This window comes from Rhineura floridana, chromosome 6 (assembly GCF_030035675.1).
Source record: "Rhineura floridana isolate rRhiFlo1 chromosome 6, rRhiFlo1.hap2, whole genome shotgun sequence".
Taxonomy (NCBI): Eukaryota; Metazoa; Chordata; class Lepidosauria; order Squamata; family Rhineuridae; genus Rhineura; species Rhineura floridana.
Genome location: NC_084485.1, coordinates 78,093,066 through 78,108,029, shown reverse-complemented (window position 1 = coordinate 78,108,029; position 14,964 = coordinate 78,093,066). Strand labels below are relative to the sequence as shown.

Genomic DNA, 14,964 nt, shown 5'->3' with positions numbered 1-14,964 from the left:
GTGACCTTAGACAGGTCATGTTCCTTCCTCTACTGGAAAAATGGGGATGACCTAGTTTTGCAAAACCCATTCTTGCCTACAGATGCAAAAACAATGGATTAGAGGCTGGGTAAATGTTGCCAGGTGAAGGGTACAGAACAGCTTGGCTGTGAAGGGAGAGAGGTACAGCATAGTCTGTTCCACTCTAGACCTGTTGTGTGGTCTAGCGATGGCTCAGTCCTCAGCTTTTTCTTTTGTATGTAGCACATACTCTACTCCTAGCTACTGATTATTCTACAGTGTAATTATAACTCCTGCATATTCCAGTAACCGTTCAGTTATTATTACTTGCTCTCTTGGTTTGCTGTAGAGTTAGCCTGTCACTAGGTCTTGAAAAGGGACACAAGAAGAATGTGTGTGTGTAATTCCCTTTGCTCAGAGATGGCGTTCTAAAAATATCCCATGCTCAGTCCCAGGATTACAGCAATTGCCTAGAACAAGTTTCTAATCCTGACACTAAAATTTCCCTTCTTAATTTATAGGTCTATCTTAGCCTTCCTTGATTTCTGTGAGGATCCCACAGGGCAGGGGTGGAGTCAGAAATAGGCTAGGATAAAACAGCTAAACACACACGCACAGATGAAGCATCAGAATAGAGCTGCGGGGATGTGAAGCCTCCTAAATATTGGGGTAAAACAAGAACAACAAATCTTTTAATTGTAAGCTGCCTTGGGAACAGTAATGGCTGAAAGGTGATCTTTAGATATAGTAAAAATAAAATAAAAGCTAACTAAAGAGCAGTACCAATGGAGAAGGACATGTGTCCTCCTTTATACAGTACAGTCCCCTATTTGGAGGTGTCCTGTATCTGAGGGCTGCTCAGTCCAAGTTTGGTTTAAGATGAGGAATAATAAAAAATGGAAAGCAGGAGCCTTAAAGTTGGCCATCAACAGTTGGCAGTACCTGGTCAGCAGACCGAACAGGCACACAAGTCATCTGGTGTCTTCACAACCATGGTGAGATGTCTTGTATTTTTATTTAAATTATAGTAATTATTTCTAAATGTACATCTATACATTTACATTACCATATCCAGATTGGTCTCTTTTGATGATGCACATCTTTTTTGGCAATGCAGAACAGGCCACCCTAGTGAGAAGACTCAGATTATCCTTGAAATGTTTGTCAGGGAGATCTTAGTTCAAATTGATAGGAGATATCTCTGTCATTGGCTATTTGCTGTGATACCCATAAATGGAACCTCACTAGTCAGAGGGAGGATATTCTGATTGCTAGGTGCTGGGTATTTCAGAAGGTTTATGATCACCTGCTCATAGAAGGTGGAGGCAGTTTTAAAGGATGCCTACCCAGCACCCTCCTCTTCTGAATCATATTGGATCCTTCCCTCCCCAGCTCTGGGAGAAAGCAAGAGATCTCTTTAATGCAAAGTAAACACACAGATTTGTCAGTTTCACCTTATAGCAAAGGCCTAAGCTGGTAAATTTATTGATAGCAAAGACACAGGTTAGTCAGTTTCACCTTAAAGCAAGGCTGGAAAGTTTATCCATAGCAATGCAAAGCAAAGCAAAGCTAGTCAGTTTCACCTTTAAAAAACCTTCCTTAAAAGGAGCTTTGCTCCTGGAGGATTGGTTAACTGAGGTATTAGTGTATACGCAATGAACATAAAGAATATTCTGAATAGTACTTATGAAGTCCAAAAATGATTTCCACAGCTAGATGAAATGCAAATAGGTTCCAAAATCACTAAACTCAGCCTCAACTAGATTGGGATCTCAGTACTGCTCAAATGAGAAGTCTTCACAGCTAATGAGAATCCTTGGCAGAGTTGAAATCAATGTTGTAAAGTGGTATTGATGTGACTGCAAAACCTGAAATGGTACAAAGTTACATTGTGTTCTATCCTGAAAAAAACCAAAACCAAAACCAAGAGCAGTCCATTCCAGGTGAACCAGCTTCAAATATCTTAATCACAAGTTAAACATATTGAAACACTTAGTATTTTCTCCCTATAATGTTATGATTGTCTCCTGAATTAACTATTAACTTCTAGTGTCTCCCCACTACAGTTGCTTTCTTTCTACTGGTCATACTCTTATGTTTAACAGCAGCACAACACATAGAACTTGAGCTAATTAAACTTTCCCCACCACTTAACTCCCTGCTAGGAAAAGTTTCATTTAATGAATTTGTGTATCAGGTTGCTCAATGTCACAGGAGCAAGGCCACTAAAACGGGGTCAGGGTGAGCTTTGGGATGAAGGGCAGTTGGATTAGCAGCAGCAGCAGCAATAATAATTTACTCTTACCCATCCATAATGTAAATCCAGGCAATGCATTTTTCTACAGCAGTTATAGCAACTGGTGACTGGTTATGTGCATCTTTTAGTTTGCAACTGTTCATAGAATGGGGGAAAAACACATTGCATTAATTCTGTGGGTGTATTTGTATATTGTCCTCAGCTGCTGGATATTGTTGCAGATTTTTTGTTTTCTCCATGTAGAATTTCAGGTTTCTTTTAATAGAAATAGGGTTTTTCTGTTGTAGAAATGGTACCAAATTGCATTTAGGGCAGGCATGGGGAACCTCTAGATGTTGCTTGACTACAACTTAGGGTTGCCAGGCTCAGGGCCTGAGACTGATCCTGTATCTTTAGGAGAAGAGAAAGTCAGCCAAGTGCAGGTGTTCTTGCAGCCCTGTAATGGGAAAAACCACAAGGTGGAATTCTCCCTTCCCCCTGCACAACTTTTAAAGATACAGAAGACCTCTTGGTTGCCAGGCTCAGCCTCATGATCAGAGGAATTAACTGGCGGGGGGGGGGAGAGGGCTGTGGGGAAAGTGGCAGGAGAGAACAGCTGGCAGCGAGGTTATTATCAGAAGCTGCTGAGAGCATTAAGGCAGCCTCCTTCAGCAGACATCACCCTGACACAGTAAGGGAGAGCAGAGGTCTCCTGATCCTTCTCGAGCTGCAAGCCGCCCACGATGTAGGAGTTTGCTGCCAGCAGGAGGGGGAAAGGGAGGATTTTGTGAGCAAAGCCACCGCTCTGAAGAGCTTAAGTAGAACGACAGAGAGAAGCATGATTAGTGTGTGCAATTCTGCTTGCCAGTACTTATGGATTAAACTCAATTGCTACCTACCTTAGTGAATCATTTTCTTCCTCGGAAAGACTAGCGCTGCAAGGAAAGGAAAGGAAAGGAATGTGTTTTTCTTATTCTATCCCAGCCAACTGAGCCAGCTGTTATGACCAGGAACACAATGGTGCACTAGAGTTACACCTCACACTGTGTCCAAGGCCAGTGCTTGCTTCTAGGACTAAGAGAGAGGTTAGCTTCCTTTCCTCTGTGCTACCTGTCACAGGCAACAAAGAAACAAACCTCAGAAGGCGTCATCTTCCCCTAATATAATGAACAGTGCATCTATTTTGGTCTTTGTGCTGTTGGAAAAAATCTCATATTTTCGTAAGCTCTGATGATGGCAAAGTCAAGCCCACATGAAAAGCCTCCACTGCTAATCTTCCCTGCCGCTGTTGCATATGTATGGTCCTCCTGCCATGCCCATCCAGCTGGAAGGAGGAAGCCCTGCCACCCTTTCTTGGTGAGCGAGAGAATACTAGCGACAGACTTCTGTCCTCTTCGTGGCTCTGTGTGGGGGAGAAGAATAGGAAGGGAACAGAAATAGCTGCATTTAATTGCATATGCATTTCAATGATGACATCTACAGAGTCCCTAGGCAACACCTGTTGGTTATTAAGTTTACTGGGTTGCAGCTGCCAAAATGAGACTAGCTTGTACATTTGATTCTAAACTAGTGCTTATTCTTAGGGCTTATCCACATGGGAACATAACTTTGTGCTAAAGCTGCTGTTTTTACCTCTGTTTTCTGTTTGCACCGTCTACAGTAAGGGATCAATGCCAGCTGCAAACATGGTGTTTTCTAGTCACACTTGAGGGGAAGCATCAGTCACGCAGTTTCCTAAAGACCACGCCCTCTAGTGTAACATTCCACTCACTCTGTTTACCTGGCAACCAAGCATGCTTAGTTTGTTCTACCAGTAAGTTTCATTTTAAAAACAACAACCCAGAAGTGTGATCATTTGTAGTTTCACTGGTTAAACACAGATGAAATACAAATCTTTGTTTGAGCAGTGTTATGCTTTTGTGCACAAGTTAAGAGAGAAAATAAAATAAAGGCACTGTTTGCAGCAACTTAAAAAAAGTTTGCAGAACAGCAGAGAGAAGCAGAAGTTTCTCTTCAGCCCACAGGAAATGAAATGAAAGAAGGGAGGAGGAGGGAGTGGGCATAGAGAAGGGAATGATTGACACACCCACCTAAAAGCATTGGAGCAAAGCGTCTGCAAGCACTAGAGATAAGGAGTGAAGACGTTTTTGTTCACAAGCAGAACATGGCAACAGCTCCCTTTTATTTGTGCTTCTCAGCAGCTGGTATTCAGAGGCGTACACCTCTGATGCTGGAAGCAGTATATGGCTATGATGACTAGCAGCCGTTGATAGACTTATTCTTCATGAATTTGTCTAATCCCTTTTAAAAGCTATCCAAGTTAGTGGCCATCCCTACATCTTGTGGGGGCAAATTCTATAGCTTAATAATGTCCCTGGATAAAGTAGTACTTCCTTTGGTCTCTCCTGAGTTTTCATTGGAAGGCCCCAGGTTCTAGTATTATGAGAGAGAGGGAGAACAATTGCCATTTTCTATCCATTTTTTTCCACCCTATGCATATTTTTATATAGCTCTTATGTCCCCCCTACTCACCTATTTTTCTTAATTAAACATCCCCAAATGTTGTAACCTTTCCTCATAGGGAAGTTGCTATACAACATTCTCATGCTACATAACCATCTTCTCCATTCCACATGACTCCCCAGCTTGGGTTGAATGTTCATCTTTGCCAGTCATTAACCTTTGCCATCCTGGGCTTTCATAATTGGATTTCCCAGGTCACACGGTGAGATAAAAAGTCCTCAATCCATCATAACAAAATTGGGTTACCCGTGAAGACTTAAGGGGGGAGGTAAACAGAGCAAGGTGAAGGACTTCAATCCTACTTCCTTAGCAGTCTTGGACCAGCAGTTTTGCAGCAGACAGCTTTGCAGAGCACCTTTCTCATCACACTGGGGGATTCAGCATAAGATACTTTATTTTGGTCTCTCTCATTCTCTCCACCCGAAAAAGGGTGAGTCAACCAATCTGAAGGGCTGGAACAAACAGAAGAGCTACAGGAGCTACAGGAACCGGAGGAGGAGGAGGAGGAGGAGGAGGAGGAGGAAGAAAAAGAAGGAGGTGAGATGGGGAGTGGAGCAAGTGCAGAGGATAAGGAACTTGCCAAGAGATCCAAGGAACTAGAAAAGAAGCTACAAGAAGATGCAGACAAAGAGGCAAAGACAGTCAAGCTGCTACTGCTAGGTAGGTATGCTGTAACAAGCTACTCCTGCTTAAGTGAGGCACCTTTGGCTTTTGCAGGGAAGGGAGGCGCTGCAGGTGGATCCCACCACTAATGAGCAATACAAGGTAGTTATCTTTACAACTGCACATTTCCTAATGAAGAATTCTGAAGGGAGATTATAACCATTCTGTATCAATAGCAGACAGGATGGGAAAGTAATTAATCTCAATAGAGCATTGGTAATAATAATTTAAAAAAAGATTCTGATTTAACCAGGAAGCACATGGAACAAAGGCAGCCACCCTCTTGTATGCCATTTTTCAGTGCAACTTTGTCCCAGGGCTAGACAACAAAAAACTATGGTTGGCATTGCTGCCAGGCAACAGAGCACTGTAAATAGCCAAAGACATTCAAAAATGGAAGAGAAGAAGAATGAGCCACACCAAAGAATTTTGGCACACAAAAATAAACATAATTGTAAAATATCTTTTAAAATAGAAAATACATTTTCCAAAGTCTCACCAGATGGTTTCTCATTAGCTTTATGACTTCCTAAGTCAGACGATTAGCAAGAACCCAAGCTCATTGGTTGCAACAAGAGGTCACAAACACCCTCTCCAGCAAAGCAGTCCTGGGTACCACGGTTGTCAGAAGAGATTAAATGTTTCCATGAAGAAATGATGGCTAGAGGAGACACAATAGCCCATGTTATTGTTGACCCATAGGCGATGCTACCTCTGGTTATTTTCATCAAGTCTGAAAGTTTGGAGCAAGGAAGAGTTTGTTATGTCTTTGTAGAGCCTTGCAGGCCGTCAAGGCCATCACCTGCTGGTGCCTAGCAACCAGAGATAACAGGCTGGAACAGCACAGACAGTTTCTCTGTGGGGGGTTTGTTCTTGGAGAAGAAGCAGCTTTCTGTGTGTGTTCCTGCTGTGGGGGGGAAACAAAACTTCTTAAGCTAACATGCCTTAATGTCCAGAGTAAAGGACTCTTAATACTATTCCGGGTTCTTGGATTTCTTGACCACCTTAATCTCCAATGTAACTGTGCTTACAACGCAATCACCGCACACATCAACAGGGTTATGGGCCCAGATCCAGCGCACGTTACAGGGAAGTAAGAGAAGTGGTCTGAGCTGCAGACTGAGTTCCAGAGAGCAGTGTGATTTATTGTGCCAGATAGAGGTGAGCGAAAATGGCTGTAAACATGTCTGGAGGCATGCCAATGGAGAGACTTAATGAAAAGAATTACGCCAGCTGGAAGCTGAGAATGAGAGCCTTCCTGATAAAAGAGGGTTTATTTGATGTTATTGAAGGGATCCCACCAGCACCACCTACAGCGGCCTGGAAGCGCAGAGATGAGAAGGCGCAGGCATTTATTACTTTGGCTCTATCTGATTCTCAACTATTGCACATGAGAGATGAACCCTCAGCCAGACGAATTTGGGAAGTGTTGCAGGCTCTTCATGTGCAACAGACCGCGGGATCTAAATTGTGTTTGGCAAGGAAGCTGTACCAGATGCGCTTCACCAGAGAAAGCGACATGTCTGAGCATCTTACGGAATTCAGGCGCCTATTTGCTGAGCTGGAAGACAGAGGCGTCGAACACAGCATTCTGCAGAAAACGTATATTATTCTGGCTTCACTCGATGGGAGTTGGAATAATTTCATCATGGCTATGGAAGCGATGCCAGATGGTGGTCTGGATGTTGGATTTATTGAGGAAAAGTTGACCCAGGAGTGGCAGCGGAGACAAGAGGCGAAGAGAGCCAAGCCGAAGGAAGCTGTCAGAAGCAAGCAGGCAAACTACCAGGAGCAGCAACGGCTGAAAACTTGTTATTTTTGCGGAGCGCGTGGGCACATTCAAAGAGACTGTGCAGTCAAGCGAAACGCCAGGGAAGGAGGCTGGAAGCAGAGCAGTGTGGACTTTGTCAGCGCAGAAAAGCCTCGAGTTGCAATAGACTGGATTTTGGATAGTGGAGTGTCCCATCCACTCGTTAAAGACTTGAGTTTATTCCATACATCAAAAGAAGTACAGAACTCTGTTTTACTGGCAGATGGATCGAGAAGAATTGCCAAGGCGCGAGGAACGGTGAGATTAGATAAGATTGGCATAATTTCTGATGTATTGTATGTCCCTGAATTGTATAATAATATCTTGTCTGTCCGAAAACTGGTGAACATTGGGTTCAAAGTGAAGTTTGAAAAGGACAAATGTTATGTGAAAAGAGGGGGTGAAGTGTGCATGCAAGGGAGCCTGAAGGATTTACAGTACGTAATAAAGAGCACTCAAGCAGGGTGTGCTGTGTTAAATGCTGAAGCACAGACACATCAAGGCTGTGTGCATGATTGGCACAGGAGGCTGGGGCATGCAAATTACGAAACAATTAAGAAAACCCCGAGTTTGAGTGAAAACATGAAACTGACAGATTGTGGTCAGATAATGGATTGTGATGCCTGTCATAAAGCTAAAGATACCATTGCACCTATAAACCGGGAGGCGGAAAGCTCGACAACCGCTCCCTACCAGCTAATTCATGTTGATTTATCAGGGCCAATTCAGAGTTCACGAGGGGGTGCGAGATACTTTATGGTGGTGGTAGATGACTTTTCGAGATACACTCATGTTTATTTGCTCAAGCGGAAAGATGAAGCAGAGCAGAAGCTAAGACTGTTCATTAGGAGAATCCAAACACAACATAATGTCACAGTGAGAGCGATACGATCAGACCAAGGGGGTGAATTTACAAGCAAAACATTACATGCATACCTTGAAAGTGAAGGTATAGAACAACATTTCACAGCTCCATTTAGCCCGTTCAGCAACGGAATTGTGGAGAGAAAAAACAGGGTGCTTCAGGAGGCTTTGAGAGCCATGTTGGAGGATTCTAGTCTCACACACTCTTTTTGGGGAGAATGTATTCTGTATGCGAATTATATACACAACAGGGTGTTACATAGTGCGCTTGGGATGTCACCCTACGAGAAACTCACTGGGAGAAAGCCGAGGGTGCAGCACATTGAAAGGTTCGGAGCCAGATGTTGGGTTCACATTCCACAGGGAAAAAGACGTGGCAAACTGGCACCCAGAGCACAGGAAGGGTTTGTGCTGGGTTTCCAGAATGCATATTATAGAGTGTGGGTTCCACAAACACAGCAGGTTGTTCTGAGCAGAAGCATTAAAGTCTCAGACAAGCCTTGGGATCAAAAGCAAACAGTTATTTTCAATGGTTCAGATGAAACTCCAACATCAACACCTACACCTACACAAGGGGTGAAAGTGGAAGGGACAGATATTCCACTGAAGTATGCATTAAATGAACTGATTTGGGGCAAACGTAAAACAAAGAAAAGAAAGGCTGACGACATGACATATCCTGAGCAAGACATGCCAGGAACAAGTTCAGGTGGGGGTGCAGTGGGAGCCGAAGCTCCAGTTCCCTTGAGGCGTTCTGAGAGGGCAAACATTGGGAAGCCACCTGACAGATTTACTGTGGGTATAGTCAGCAGCCCAGGTATGCACAAAGCAGTGGAGATGGATGCAGAAACGTTATACCTGACTTGTGTACAACCAAAGTTTGATTAATAAAGTTTGAGCTTGATGAACTGTAAACTGGAAATGAAAAAGTATGCTGCAATGTACTGAAATGTATTACTGGATGCCTATGTGTATTGTATTGTAGAACTGTACTGCTGAAATGTACTTGTATTTTGCAGTCTTGATGAAAAGGTGGGGACTTGTTGACCCATAGGCGATGCTACCTCTGGTTATTTTCATCAAGTCTGAAAGTTTGGAGCAAGGAAGAGTTTGTTATGTCTTTGTAGAGCCTTGCAGGCTGTCAAGGCCATCACCTGCTGGTGCCTAGCAACGAGAGATAACAGGCTGGAACAGCACAGACAGTTTCTCTGTGGGGGGTTTGTTCTTGGAGAAGAAGCAGCTTTCTGTGTGTGTTCCTGCTGTGGGGGGGAAACGAAACTTCTTAAGCTAACATGCCTTAATGTCCAGAGTAAAGGACTCTTAATACTATTCCGTGTTCTTGGATTTCTTGACCATCTTAAACTCCAATGTAACTGCGCTTACAACGCAATCACCGCACACATCAACAGTTATCATTTTAGGATCAGAATTTCCCTTCAAAAAAAGAGGTGATAAATTTTAATCTATTCGCTTTCTCAAGACCATTTGCAAAAGAAGAGGAATGAAACCTGGGCTACTTCCCCATTCTCTCACAGGAGGATATATAAACATCCAATCCAAAGGACATTAAGAATCCACAATTGGCTCTGCCAAAATAATACGCCCTGAACTTGCCATTTAAGCTGTTTTAACTTTGTTTTCACCACCAGCACATAAGGACAGTTGTGAGGCTCAAGAGTTGAGGCTGTAATGAGATAGCAGTATGTATTCATGCTTTGTTTGAGTGAACAGTCAGGTCCGTTCAGGTCCTTGGTTCTGTAACGCTCAAGAAAAGACATTAAACTCACTGCGACTCAGAACCTCTGCAGGGGTGGGGGACCAATTAGAATGGTCCGCCCCAGGAGACTGATGGATCCAAATGATTTTCTGACAGCTCTTGGGGATTTTCCTGTCACCTCGGCAGGTGATTCTGTCGAAGCTTTGGTTGACCTTTGGAATGAGGAAATGACCAGGGCGGTGGACACAATCACTCCTAAGCGTCCCCTTTCGCGAATTGGAACCAAGCCTTCTCCTTGGTTTACTGAAGACTTGTTGGCGATGAAACGCGAAAGACGGAGACTAGAGCGACGTTGGCGGAAAACTTGGAGTGAATCTGATCGAACACGGGCTAGAGTCTATTTAAAGACTTATTCCGTGGCAGTGCGGGCTCAGAAGAAATCTTTCTTCTCTGCCTCCATTGCATCTGCTGGATTTCATCCGGCGGAATTGTTTCGAGTGGTCAGGGGTCTCTTAAGTTCTGACCCCCATGAACTCGATGCTGACCACTCAGCAACCCGCTGTCACGAATTTGCGCGATACTTCGCAGATAAAATTGCTCGGATTCATTCTGACTTGGACGCCAAACTTGATACAGTCTCGGTGGATGTAACTTTGGCCTCTGCTTGCTTAATTAAAATGGATTCCTTTCAGCTTGTTCAACCCGAGGATGTGGACAAAATCCTTGGAGCAGTGCGCCCGACCACCTGTATGTTGGATCCCTGCCCTTCTTGGCTTATAACAAATGCCAGAAGGGGATTGGTTGAGTGGGCCAGGGAAGTGATTAATGCCTCTTTACAACAAGGCAGAATGCCTCCTAGTTTAAAGGAGGCAGTGATTAGACCATTGTTGAAAAAATCCTCCCTCGACCCCTCATTATTAAGTAACTATCGCCCAGTTTCCAACATTCCTTTCTTGGGCAAGATAATAGAATGAGTGGTAGCCGCCCAGCTCCAGTGTTTTTTGGATGAGACGGACTATCTTGATCCATTTCAATCTGGCTTCAGGCCCGGCCATGGAACTGAGACGGCTTTGGTCGCCTTGGTAGATGACCTCCGCAGGGAACTGGACAGGGGGAGTGTGTCCCTGTTAGTTTTACTGGATCTCTCAGCTGCTTTCGATACCATCGACCATGGTCTCCTGCTGGGTCGCCTATCTGGGATGGGACTTGGAGGCACGGTGTTACAATGGCTTCGATCCTTCCTAGAGGGACGCACCCAGAGGGTGGTTATGGGGGATGCCTGCTTGACCCCTTGGCCTTTGACCTATGGGGTCCCCCAGGGTTCAGTTCTGTCCCCCATGTTATTTAATATCTATATGAAACCGCTGGGAGAGGTTATCCGGAGTTTTGGGGTTCGGTGCCACCAATATGCCGATGACACCCAGCTCTATTTCTCCTTTCCACCTAATGATACCAAGGAAGCTGTCCAGGTTCTAAACCGATGCCTGGTATCAGTGATGGACTGGATGGGGAAGAACAAGCTGAAACTAAATCCCGACAAGACAGAGGTGCTCCTTATCAGTCGTAAGACGGATCAGGGAATAGGGATTCAACTTGTGCTGGATGGGGTAACACTCCCCCTGAAATCACAGGTTCGCAGTCTGGGAGTACTCCTGGACTCGGCTTTGAGCCTAGAGGCCCAGGTCTCTGATGTGGCCGGGAGTGCTTTTGCTCAACTGAGATTAGTTCGCCAGTTGCGCCCATTCCTTGACGTGCCAGACTTGACTACGGTGACACATACCTTAGTTACATCCCAATTAGATTACTGTAACGCGCTCTACGTAGGGCTGCCCTTGAAGACTGCTCAGAAACTTAAATTGGTACAAAGAGCTGCTGCCAGAATATTAACTGGAGCTGGGCCCCGAGAACATACAACTCCTCTGTTATACCAGCTCCACTGGCTGCCAATTTGTTTCCGGGCACAATTCAAAGTGCTGGTTTTGACCTATAAAGCCTTATACGGCTTAGGTCCAGGTTATCTGTTAGATCGTGTCTCCCTCTATGAACCTATCCGGACTCTAAGATCATCTGATGGGACCTTACTTACTATTCCATCTTTTCCGCAAGTTCTTCTTGCGAAAACACAGAATAGGGCTTTTTCGCTGGTTGCCCCCAGATTGTGGAACTCCCTCCCCAGTGAGGTTCGATTGGCACCTTCACTTTTGTCTTTTCATGCCCAGGTGAAGACTGTTTTATTTAGACGAGCTTTTAATTGAAATTGATACATATTTTTTTTTCCTTGATTTTTAGTCATTTTAAATGTCTTAATCTGTATGATTACTGTTTTAATTGTTTATGGTTCTTAATTGTAAGCCGCCCTGAGTTCTACGGAAGTAGGGCGGGGTATAAATATTATAAATAAATAAATTAATTAATGTTGGTCCTGTCTTGCTTTCTTGTAGGACTTAGAATTCATGTTACAGAAATAGGCCTTTACTTAATAATAGCTCTAGAAATTGAAAGCATTCTGTCTGTTTATATATATATGTTGATTTAGGACTCCTTAGTATAATCCTTTTGTTGAAAGTGTATTGATTGATTCCAAGCACTCTTTGTGTTTTGGGGCTGGTGTTCAGTCCAGCATTGGGGTTTTGCCCCTATGTGCTCTGTATGTCTATGCCTTTAAGCACTTGTCACTAAAGGAACACTGCAGCAGGCCAGTGGCAACATGGATTCACTTTTCATTCCAGATAGACTTATTGGGCAGCAAGAGTATTTTGTTTTTCAAAGCTGTAATTCCATGCGATTCTGAATGTTCCAGCTTCCTTTCCCAGACACCTTCTGTGATGTTTCCCCTGCCCCCACTTCCCCAAAACTACAATTTGGTTTGCGGAGGGGGAGGGGAGGCAAGTAAGGGGAGGAGGAGCATAAAATTATGCATTATATGGAGAAAGCAGATAGGGAAAAGGTTTTTCTCCCTCTTTCATAGTACAAGAACCAGGGGTCATCCAACGGAGCTGAAAGCCGAGAAACAGGAGAAAGTGTTTCTGCACATTGTATGTAAAGTGTGGCATTGACTAGCACAAGATGTAGTTATGGCCACCAATTTGCATGGCTTTAAAAGGGGACAGGTTCATGGAAGAGAAGTGTGTGATTGGCTACTCATCATGATGGTGACATACTCCTTCCAGGATGAGAGGCAGTATGAATACTAATTGCTGAGGAGCCACAGCAGACCCATGCTACTGACCTCACATCCTTCTGTCGGCTTATCATAGGCATCTGGTTGGCCACGGTGGAAAAGAAGGTGCTGAACTCACAGTTAGGCCTTTGGTATAACCCAGCAGGGCTCTTCTTCTGCTCTTATCCGTGGATTTTATGTCTAATAACTTTCCAAGTATATCTATGATGTGAAGTGTTCTTATTAGTGTACACCTTCCTGAGCTCCTGATTGCAGCACATATAAACTTACCTGAATGATTCCCAGCTCTGGCCCATAGCTGTGTGAGCCGTTTCCTTAAGTCAGGGATGGGGAACATGTGGGCCATCAGCTGTCATCTTCTTCCATAAACTAAACTAGGAAGTGAATTAGTGGGAAGAAAATTGCCAATGTAGATTTTACAGGTGGCAGAAAGGATGTTTGAGACAGGAAAACTCATGATTAAAGACAGCAGCAAAACATCTTCCAGCCAACTGTATGACCAGTCAGCGTTTTGCTGTCCTGAAGTAGATGTCTGTAGGTGCAACTCAGATAGAGAAATAAGCAGCAATGCACATTTCATTCTTGGACAAAGGCAAGGGAAGTTCTTGTGCAAGCTCACTTAAGCTCACCGGCTGAGGAAGAGAGAAATGATCCCTTAGAAGGGACCCATTCCTTGGGGGATGAGCAGCTATCCTCTCGTGCCGAGGATATATCTCCAGGGGGTGGAGGGATCCTTGTAGTGGGTGATTCGATCATTAGGAACATAGACAGTGGGGTGTGTGATGGGCGTGTAGACCGCAAGGTGTTTTGCCTGCCTGGTGCGAAGGTTGCGGATATCGCCCGTCGTTTAGATAGTTTGGTAGACAGTGCTGGGAAGGAGTCAGTGGTCGTGGTGCACGTTGGCACCAACGACATGGGGAAATGCAGCCGTGAGGTCCTGGAAGCAAAATTTAGGTTGCTAGGTAGGATGCTGAAAGCCAGGACCTCCAAGGTGGCTTTCTCTGAAACGCTACCGGTTCCACGCGCAGGACCAGCCAGACAGGCCCAGCTTCGCAGTCTCAATGCGTGGATGAGACGATGGTGTCGGGTGGGTTTGGATTTGTTAGGCACTGGGGAACATTTTGGGACAAGCCGGGCCTGTACAAAAGGGACGGGCTCCACTTGAACCAGAATGGAACCAGACTGCTGGCACTTAAAATTAAAAAGGTGGCAGAGCAGCTTTTAAACTGACTGAGGGGGGAAACCGACAGGAGCTGAGAAAGGTCCGGTTCGGAATAAACCTCCCCCCTGGGATAAAAACCAAAGAAATGATGAAATTTTAAAAGGGGTAGGCCTAGAAGTAGGCATTGTGAGAGCAGGGGCACAGGATATAAATTCAGAAGAGCAAAATTACCACAGGCCTAACCACAAGTGCCAAAGACACTTGAAGAGAGACACTGCTTACAAGTGCCTGTACGCTAATGCTAGGAGCCTGCGAACCAAGATGGGAGAACTGGAGTGCTTGGTCTTAGAGGAGAGCATTGATATAGTGAGCATAACGGAGACCTGATGGAATGGAGAAAACCAGTGGGATACAGTTATCCCTGGATATAAACTATATCGGAAGGACAGGGAAGGACGTATTGGTGGCGGAGTCGCTCTATACGTGAAAGAAGGCATTGAATCCAGCAAGCTCGAAACCCCAAAAGAGGCAGACTCCTCCACAGAATCGTTGTGGGTGGTGATACCATGCCCCAGGAGGGACTTAATACTGGGAACGATCTATCGTCCCCCTGATCAAAATGCTCAGGGAGACCTTGAGATGAGATATGAAATTGAGGAAGCATCCAAACTAGGAAATGTGGTAGTAATGGGTGACTTCAACTACCCGGACATAGACTGGCTGCATATGTGTTCCAGTCATGACAAAGAAGCAAAGTTTCTAGATATTCTAAATGACTATTCCCTAGACCAGTTGGTCATGGAACCGA

General features: G+C 44.6%; 1 pseudogene; it reads left to right on the top strand.

Moving 5' to 3' along the window:
* The first annotated feature begins 681 nt into the window (after positions 1-681).
* Positions 682-14,964, top strand: part of LOC133387558 (guanine nucleotide-binding protein G(t) subunit alpha-2-like) — a 41,351-nt pseudogene continuing 27,068 nt past the window's right edge.